Raw genomic sequence first — 10870 nt, 5'->3', positions numbered from 1 at the left:
TCTCCTTCAGCAGTGGGGTCTTTACCAACGACCAAAGAAAAATAACACCCTCCCTACAATCAAACTTGGAGGAGGTTCGATTTGTCATGTTTTGAAATTGTAAACTTAAGTTTGAAAATCAAATAACAATGTGTGGAATATATATATATTTTTTTTAATTCCTGCAACTTATTTTAGAATAAATAGGGAATTACAAAAGTTCAAGTTCAGTCGGAGAGGATGAGGAAGGGATGCGGTCAACAGTCAAGACACATACATATTCATATACATTTACATGAAAGTTATTGGTGTTTAATATTTCATATTAAACCACTAACAATGGTAAGCCAAGCTTTTGGAAGGACCAGAACAGTACAGTAGCCTATTCTTGATCAAAGACTTGCTACTGTGTAAATCGATCAAGGGTTGACAAGCAGATCATTGGAATGTGGAGGCGTGATAATAATTGTCACTGCAATAGCAATATTCTACCACTAGATGGGGCAATAACATTATTTGTATTATTATTGCCGTTGTTATTATTATTGCTATTGTTAATATTACTAGAACTACACAGAGTTTGAACCTAATTCCTCTTGATCATAAATGGCATTAAATGCTTCGTTTATTTATCTTGGAACAAAACAGTATTCAAGCATCACCAGGCGAGCCAGCACAACATAACATAAAGGGGTTAGTTAGCCCAAACCCTTCGAGCATCACCAGGCGAGCCAGCACAATAGAGTTCTAGAGAGAGCCAGCACAATAGAGTTCTAGAGAGAGCCAGCACAATAGAGTTCTAGAGAGAGCCAGCACAATAGAGTTCTAGAGAGAGCCAGCACAATAGAGTTCTAGAGAGAGCCAGCACAATAGAGTTCTAGAGAGAGCCAGCACAATAGAGTTCTAGAGAGAGCCAGCACAGCACAATCGAGTTCTAGAGAGAGCCAGCACAATAGAGTTCTAGAGAGAGCCAGCACAATAGAGTTCTAGAGAGAGCCAGCACAATAGAGTTCTAGAGAGAGCCAGCACAATAGAGTTCTAGAGAGAGCCAGCACAATAGAGATCTAGAGAGAGCCAGCACAATAGAGTTCTAGAGAGAGCCAGCACAATAGAGTTCTAGAGAGAGCCAGCACAATAGAGTTCTAGAGAGAGCCAGCACAATAGAGTTCTAGAGAGAGCCAGCACAATAGAGTTCTAGAGAGAGCCAGCACAATAGAGTTCTAGAGAGAGCCAGCACAATATAGTTCTAGAGAGAGCCAGCACAGCACAATAGAGTTCTAGAGAGAACCAGCACAATAGAGTTCTAGAGAGAGCCAGCACAATAGAGTTCTAGAGAGAGCCAGCACAATAGAGTTCTAGAGAGAGCCAGCACAATAGAGTTCTAGAGAGAGCCAGCACAATAGAGTTCTAGAGAGAGCCAGCACAATAGAGTTCTAGAGAGAGACAGCACAATAGAGTTCTAGAGAGAGCCAGCACAATAGAGTTCTAGAGAGAGCCAGCACAATAGAGTTCTAGAGAGAGCCAGCACAATAGAGTTCTAGAGACAGCCAGCACAATAGAGTTCTAGAGAGAGCCAGCACAATAGAGTTCTAGAGAGAGCCAGCACAGCACAATAGAGTTCTAGAGAGAGCCAGCACAATAGAGTTCTAGAGAGAGCCAGCACAATAGAGTTCTAGAGAGAGCCAGCACAATAGAGTTCTAGAGAGAGCCAGCACAATAGAGTTCTAGAGAGAGCCAGCACAATAGAGTTCTAGAGAGAGACAGCACAATAGAGTTCTAGAGAGAGCCAGCACAGCACAATAGAGTTCTAGAGAGAGCCAGCACAATAGAGTTCTAGAGACAGCCAGCACAATAGAGTTCTAGAGAGAGCCAGCACAATAGAGTTCTAGAGAGAGCCAGCACAGCACAATAGAGTTCTAGAGAGAGCCAGCACAATAGAGTTCTAGAGAGAGCCAGCACAATAGAGTTCTAGAGAGAGCCAGCACAATAGAGTTCTAGAGACAGCCAGCACAATAGAGTTCTAGAGAGAGCCAGCACAATAGAGTTCTAGAGAGAGCCAGCACAATAGAGTTCTAGAGAGAGGTAGTGCTGTGCAAGGGTCGTTGTTTTCTCTGGCAAATGTAAAAATTCTCAATGAACCTACAACATACTTTCCACGTGGTTTATTTTCCCTTCTTTGACGAGATCTCAACTCTATGTCGTTCTTGCTGTGACACAGTGAGGAGGGCAAAGTTGTAGAACATTGACCTAGAGCGCATGATTGTTTTTACTGAAAAGCGCCACAAAGTGCTTACATGTCAATTAGAGCTCACCTGTAAAAGATGATTCTCAATTAGGATGTAATATATATTTTGATACTTAGCTACTTACTGTCTTATACCCTAATTATGAAATGTGAAGCGTTATTCTTAACATTATCACTATTACTGGTATAAAAACATTTTTAAAAATTGGGTATTTCAAATGATTTGTAGATCTTGAATTTTATGTGCTGTGTTGAAACAGTATTTTACAGGATGTGTTGCTGATCCAAAGGTTGAACCAATAGAAACAGTATTTTACAGGAAGTGTTGCTGATCCAAAGGTTGAACCAATAGAAACAGCATTTTACAGGATGTGTTGCTGATCCAAAGGTTGAACCAATAGAAACAGTATTTTACAGGATGTGTTGTTGATCCAAAGGTTGAACCAATAGAAACAGTATTTTACAGGATGTGTTGTTGATCCAAAGGTTAAACCAATAGAAACAGTATTTTACAGGATGTGTTGCTGATCCAAAGGTTGAACCAATAGAAACAGTATTTTACAGGATGTGTTGTTGATCCACAGGTTGAACCAATAGAAACAGTATTTTACAGGATGTGTTGCTGATCCAAAGGTTGAACCAATAGAAACAGTATTTTACAGGATGTGTTGCTGATCCAAAGGTTGAACCAATAGAAACAGTATTTTACAGGATGTGTTGCTGATCCAAAGGTTGAACCAATAGAAACAGTATTTTACAGGATGTGTTGTTGATCCAAAGGTTGAACCAATAGAAACAGTATTTTACAGGATGTGTTGTTGATCCACAGGTTGATCCAATAGAAAGAGTATTTTACAGGAAGTGTTGTTGATCCAAAGGTTGAACCAATAGAAACAGAATTTTACAGGATGTGTTGTTGATCCACAGGTTGAACCAATAGAAACAGTATTTTACAGGATGTGTTGTTGATCCAAAGGTTGAACCAATAGAAACAGTATTTTACAGGAAGTGTTGTTGATCCAAAGGTTGAACCAATAGAAAACAGAATTTTACAGGATGTGTTGCTGATCCAAAGGTTGAACCAATAGAAACAGTATTTTACAGGATGTGTTGCTGATCCAAAGGTTGAACCAATAGAAACAGTATTTTACAGGATGTGTTGTTACAGTTGTTTTGTGGTCCATGAGTGAGGGTGTTGTTGTACTGATCTCTCTGGTCACCATAGCAACACCCACCTGTAGCACGCGCTCCAGCAGGTATATCTCTCTGGTCACCCCCAAAACCAATTCTTTCTTTGGCCGCCTCTCCTTCCAGTTCTCTGCTGCCAATGACTGGAACGAACTACAAAAATCTCTGAAACTGGAAACACTTATCTCCCTCACTAGCTTTAAGCACCAACTGTCAGAGCAGCTCACAGATTACTGCACCTGTACATAGCCCACCTATAATTTAGCCCAAACAACTACCTCTTTCCCTACTGTATTTAATTAATTTATTTATTTTGCTCCTTTGCACCCCATTATTTTTATTTCTACTTTGCACATTCTTCCACTGCAAATCTACCACTCCAGTGTTTTACTTGCTATATTGTATTTACTTTGCCACCATGGCCTTTTTTTGCCTTTACCTCCCTTATCTTACCTCATTTGCTCACATCGTATATAGACTTGTTTATACTGTATTATTGACTGTATGTTTGTTTTACTCCATGTGTAACTCTGTGTCGTTGTATGTGTCGAACTGCTTTGCTTTATCTTGGCCAGGTCGCAATTGTAAATGAAAGCTTGTTCTCAACTAGCCTACCTGGTTAAATAAAGGTGTTCTCAACTAGCCTACCTGGTTAAATAAAGGTGTTCTCAACTGGCCTACCTGGTTAAATAAAGGTGTTCTCAACTAGCCTACCTGGTTAAATAAAGGTGTTCTCAACTAGCCTACCTGGTTAAATAAAGGTGTTCTCAACTAGCCTACCTGGTTAAATAAAGGTGTTCTCAACTAGCCTACCTGGTTAAATAAAGGTGTTCTCAACTAGCCTACCTGGTTAAATAAAGGTGTTCTCAACTAGCCTACCTGGTTAAATAAAGGTAAAATAAATACATTTCCCTGTTTCTCTTAAAATGTAATATAATACAACATTGTACTATAATCTACAACGCAGTGATATTGCAGTATTTCTACAGGACTACACCAGCCAGTACAGTGTTGTAGGTGCTCATCCTGAATGAATGTATCCAGCATTTGATTCAAGCTTATTGAGCTAACAGGGGCTGTACTGGTGTTATTGAGCTGACAGGGGCTGTACTGGTATTATTGAGCTGAAAGGGACTGTACTGGTGTTATTGAGCTGACAGGGGCTGTACTGGTGTTATTGAGCTAACAGGGCTGTACTGGTGTTATTGAGCTGACAGGGGCTGTACTGGTATTATTGAGCTGAAAGGGACTGTACTGGTGTTATTGAGCTGACAGGGGCTGTACTGGTGTTATTGAGCTGACAGGGGCTGTACTGGTATTATTGAGCTGACAGAGGCTGTACTAGTGTTATTGAGCTGACTGGCTGTACTGGTGTTATTGAGCTGACAGAGGCTGTACTGGTGTTATTGAGCTGACAGGGGCTGTACTGGTATTATTGAGCTAACAGGGGCTGTACTAGTGTTATTGAGCTGACATGGGCTGTACTAGTGTTATTGAGCTGACAGGGACTGTACTGGTGTTATTGAGCTAACAGGGGCTGTACTGGTGTTATTGAGCTGACAGGGGCTGTACTGGTATTATTGAGCTGAAAGGGACTGTACTGGTGTTATTGAGCTGACAGGGGCTGTACTGGTGTTATTGAGCTGACAGGGGCTGTACTGGTATTATTGAGCTGACAGAGGCTGTACTAGTGTTATTGAGCTGACTGGCTGTACTGGTGTTATTGAGCTGACAGAGGCTGTACTGGTGTTATTGAGCTGACAGGGGCTGTACTGGTATTATTGAGCTAACAGGGGCTGTACTGGTATTATTGAGCTAACAGGGGCTGTACTAGTGTTATTGAGCTGACATGGGCTGTACTAGTGTTATTGAGCTGACAGGGACTGTACTGGTATTATTGAGCTGACAGGGACTGTACTGGTATTATTGAGCTAACAGGGGCTGTACTAGTGTTATTGATCTGACATGGGCTGTACTAGTGTTATTGAGCTGACAGGGACTGTACTGGTATTATTGAGCTGACAGGGGGTGTACTGGTGTTATTGAGCTGACAGAGGCTGTACTAGTGCTATTGAGCTGACAGGGGCTGTACTGGTATTATTGAGCTGACAGGGGCTGTACTAGTGTTATTGAGCTGACTGGCTGTACTGGTGTTATTGAGCTGACAGGGGCTGTACTAGTGTTATTGAGCTGACAGGGGCTGTACTAGTGTTATTGAGCTGACAGGGACTGCACTGGTGTTATTGAGCTGACAGAGGCTGTACTCGTGTTATTGAGCTGACAGAGGCTGTACTGGTGTTATTGAGCTGACAGAGGCTGTACTAGTGTTATCGAGCTGACAGGGGCTGTACTGGTGTTATTGAGCTGACAGGGGCTGTACTGGTGTTATTGAGCTGACAGAGGCTGTACTGGTGTTATTGAGCTGACAGAGGCTGTACTAGTGTTATTGAGCTGACAGGGGCTGTACTGGTATTATTGAGCTTACAGAGGATGTACTGGTATTATTGAGCTGACAGAGGATGTACTGGTATTATTGAGCTGACAGAGGATGTACTGGTATTATTGAGCTGACAGGGGCTGTACTGGTATTATTGAGCTGACAGAGGATGTATCGGTATTATTGAGGTGACAGAGGATGTACTGGTGTTATTGAGCTGTCAGGATAACTCTTATGTTATTGAGCTGTCAGGCTAACTCTGATGTTATTGAGCTGACAGGATGTGCTGGTGTTATTGAGCTGAAAGCCACGCCCCTACTAAGCCACACCTCCAGTTCAGGGTTGAAACATCAAAGGTTTCTCCATGAACCCCTCAACCAACCGAAGACGCAAATATGAACCATTAACTATCAATGGTTCCTTGAGTATCTCCAAGGTTTCCTTGAATCACCTCTAATTCTCAGAGTGTAAGGAAAAATAAAATCCTCTTGCTGTGTAGAAACACAAGTTACGTAGCCAAACAAAATTGTTTCACATTTTACATTTTAGTCAGGGCTGTACTAGTGTTATTGAGCTGACTGGCTGTACTGGTGTTATTGAGCTGACAGGGGCTGTACTAGTGTTATTGAGCTGACAGGGGCTGTACTAGTGTTATTGAGCTGACAGGGACTGTACTGGTATTATTGAGCTGACAGGGACTGTACTGGTGTTATTGAGCTGAAAGGGGCTGTACTGGTGTTATTGAGCTGACAGAGGCTGTACTAGTGTTATCGAGCTGACAGGGGCTGTACTGGTGTTATTGAGCTGACAGGGGCTGTACTGGTGTTATTGAGCTGACAGAGGCTGTACTGGTGTTATTGAGCTGACAGAGGCTGTACTAGTGTTATTGAGCTGACAGGGGCTGTACTGGTATTATTGAGCTTACAGAGGATGTACTGGTATTATTGAGCTGACAGAGGATGTACTGGTATTATTGAGCTGACAGAGGATGTACTGGTATTATTGAGCTGAAAGGGGCTGTACTGGTGTTATTGAGCTGACAGGGGCTGCACTGGTGTTTTTGAGCTGACAGGGGCTGTACTAGTGTTATTGAGCTGACAGGGACTGTACTGGTATTATTGAGCTGACAGGGACTGTACTGGTGTTATTGAGCTGACAGAGGCTGTACTGGTGTTATTGAGCTGACAGAGGCTGTACTAGTGTTATCGAGCTGACAGGGGCTGTACTGGTGTTATTGAGCTGACAGGGGCTGTACTGGTGTTATTGAGCTGACAGAGGCTGTACTGGTGTTATTGAGCTGACAGAGGCTGTACTAGTGTTATTGAGCTGACAGGGGCTGTACTGGTATTATTGAGCTTACAGAGGATGTACTGGTATTATTGAGCTGACAGAGGATGTACTGGTATTATTGAGCTGACAGAGGATGTACTGGTATTATTGAGCTGACAGGGGCTGTACTGGTATTATTGAGCTGACAGAGGATGTATCGGTATTATTGAGGTGACAGAGGATGTACTGGTGTTATTGAGCTGTCAGGATAACTCTTATGTTATTGAGCTGTCAGGCTAACTCTGATGTTATTGAGCTGACAGGATGTGCTGGTGTTATTGAGCTGAAAGCCACGCCCCTACTAAGACACACCTCCAGTTCAGGGTTGAAACATCAAAGGTTTCTCCATGAACCCCTCAACCAACCGAAGACGCAAATATGAACCATTAACTATCAATTGTTCCTTGAGTATCTCCAAGGTTTCCTTGAATCACCTCTAATTCTCAGAGTGTAAGGAAAAATAAAATCCTCTTGCTGTGTAGAAACACAAGTTACGTAGCCAAACAAAATTGTTTCACATTTTACATTTTAGTCAGGGAACAGGGCAGGGAACAGAGAACAGAGCAGGGAACAGGGCAGGGAACAGGGTAAAGGACAGAGAACAGAGCAGGGAACAGAGAACAGAACAGGGAACAGGGAACAGAACAGAGAACAGGGCAGGGAACAGGGCAGGGAACAGAGAACAGAACAGGGAACAGGGAACAGAACAGAGAACAGAGCAGGGAACAGGGAAAAGCACAGAGAACAGAGCAGGGAACAGAGAACAGAACAGGGATCAGGGTAAAGCACAGAGAACAGAGCAGGGAACAGAGCAGGGAACAGGGCAGGGAACAGGGCAGGGAACCGGGAACAGAGCAGGGAACAGGGAAAAGCACAGAGAACAGAGCAGGGAACAGAACAGAGAACAGGGCAGGGAACAGGGCAGGGAACAGAGAACAGAACAGGGAACAGGGAACAGAACAGAGAACAGGGCAGGGAACAGGGAAAAGCACAGAGAACAGAGCAGGGAACAGAGCAGGGAACAGGGAACAGAGCAGGGAACAGGGAACAGAACAGAGAACAGAGCAGGGAACAGGGCAGGGAACCGGGAACAGAGCAGGGAACAGGGAACAGAACAGAGAACAGGGCAGGGAACAGAGCAGGGAACAGAGAACAGAACAGGGAACAGGGTAAAGAACAGAGAACAGAGCAGGGAACAGAGAACAGAACAGGGAACAGGGCAGGGAACAGAGAACAGAACAGGGAACAGGGTAAAGAACAGAGAACAGAGCAGGGAACAGAGAACAGAACAGGGAACAGGGTAAAGAACAGAGAACAGGGCAGGGAACAGAGCAGGGAACAGGGAACAGAACAGGGAACAGGGTAAAGAACAGAGAAGAGAGCAGGGAACAGAGAACAGAACAGGGAACAGGGTAAAGAACAGAGAACAGAGCAGGGAACAGAGAACAGAACAGGGAACAGGGTAAAGAACAGAGAACAGGGCAGGGAACAGAGCAGGGAACAGGGCAGGGAACCGGGAACAGAGCAGGGAACAGGGAACAGAACAGAGAACAGAGCAGGGAACAGGGCAGGGAACAGAGAACAGAACAGAGAACAGGGAACAGAACAGAGAACAGAACAGAGAACAGGGCAGGGAACAGAGCAGGGAACAGAGAACAGAACAGGGAACAGGGCAGGGAACAGAGCAGGGAACAGAGCAAGGAACAGAACATGGAACATAACAGGGAACAGGGCAGGGAACAGAGCAGGGAACAGAGAACAGAACAGAGAACAGAACAGGGAACAGAACAGAGAACAGGGCAGGGAACAGAGAACAGAACAGAGAACAGAGCAGGGAACAGGGCAGGGAACAGAGAACAGAACAGGGAACAGGGAACAGAACAGAGAACAGGGCAGGGAACAGAGCAGGGAACAGAGAACAGAACAGAGAACAGAACAGGGAACAGGGCAGGGAAGAGAGCAGGGAACAGAGCAAGGAACAGAACATGGAACATAACAGGGAACAGGGCAGGAAAAGAGCAGGGAACAGAGAACAGAACAGAGAACAGAACAGGGAACAGGGCAGGGAACAGAGCAGGGAACAGAGCAAGGAACAGAACATGGAACAGAACAGGGAACAGAGCAGGGAACAGGGCAAGGGACAGAACATGGAACATAACAGGGAACAGAACAGGGCACAGAGCAGGGAACAGGGAACAAGGCAATGGAACAGAACATGGAACAGAACAGGGAACAGAACAGGGAACAGATTAAGGAACAGAGCAGGGAACAGGGAACAGGGCAAGGAACAGAGCAGGGAACAGAACATGGAACAGAACAGGGAACAGAACATGGAACAGAGCAGGGAAAGGAGCAGGGAACAGAGCAGGGAACAAGGAACAGAGCAGGGAACAGAGCAGGGAACAAGGAACAGAGCAGGGAACAGAGCAGGGAACAGAGCAGGGAAGAGGGAACAGGGCAGGGAACAGAGCAGGGAACAGGGCAGGGAACAGAGCAGGGAACAAAGCAGGGAACAGAGCAGGGAACAGGGAACAGGGCAGGGAACAAAGCAGGGAACAGAGCAGGGAACAGGGAACAGAGCAGGGAACAGAACAGGGAACAGAGCAGGGAACAGGGAACAGAGCAGGGAACAGAACAGGGAACATAGCAGGGAACAGAGCAGGGAACAGAGCAGGGAACAGTGAACGGAACAGAACAGTGAACAGAACAGGAAACAGGGCAGGGAACAGAACAGAACAGGGAACAGAGCAAGGAACAGAGCAGGGAATAGGGAACAGAACAGGGAACATAGCAGGGAACAGAGCAGGGAACAGAGCAGGGAATAGGGCAGGGAACAGAGCAGGGAACAGAGCAGGGAACAGGGCAGGGAACAGAGCAGGGAACAGATCAGGGAACAGAGCAGGGAACAGAATAGGGAACAGGGCAGGGAACAGGGCAGGGCACAGGGCAGGGTACAGGGCAGGGAACAGGGCAGGGAACAGGGAACAGAGCAGGGAACAGGCAACAGGGCAGGGAACAGGGCAGGGAACGGGGAACAGAGCAGGGAACAGGGCAGGGAACAGGGAACAGAGCAGGGAACAGGGCAGGGAACAGGGAACAGAGCAGGGAACAGGGCAGGGAACAGGGCAGGGAACAGTGAACAGGGCAGGGAACAGGGCAGGGAACAGGGAACAGATCAGGGAACAGGGCAGGGAACAGGGCAAGGAACAGGGCAGGGAACAGGGCAGGGAACAGGGCAGGGAACAGGGAACAGAGCAGGGAACAGGGCAGGGAACAGGGCTGGGAACAGGGAACAGATCAGGGAACAGGGCAGGGAACAGGGCAGGGAACAGAGCAGGGAACAGGGCAGGGAACAGATCAGGGAACAGGGCAGGGAACAGAGCAGGGAACAGGGCAGGGAACAGGGCAGGGCACAGGGCAGGGAACAGGGCAGGGAACAGGGAACAGAGCAGGGAACAGGGCAGGGAACAGGGCACAGGGCAGGGAACAGGGCATTGAAAAGGGAACAGGACAGGAAACAGGGCAGGGCACAGGGCAGGGAACAGGGAACAGGGCACAGGGCAGGGAACAGGGCAGGGAACAGGGAACAGGGCAGGGAACAGGTTAGGGGCAGAGACAGGGTAGGGCACTGAGCGAACAGTGTTGTCTGCGAGTAGCAGTCCTCTCATCATTGTTTATGTTAAATGCCTGTA

Source organism: Oncorhynchus clarkii, chromosome 16, assembly GCF_045791955.1.
Source record: "Oncorhynchus clarkii lewisi isolate Uvic-CL-2024 chromosome 16, UVic_Ocla_1.0, whole genome shotgun sequence".
In the NCBI taxonomy this organism is placed as follows: Eukaryota; Metazoa; Chordata; class Actinopteri; order Salmoniformes; family Salmonidae; genus Oncorhynchus; species Oncorhynchus clarkii.
The sequence above is the reverse complement of the archived record's forward strand: the minus strand, read 5'-3'. Positions refer to the sequence as shown.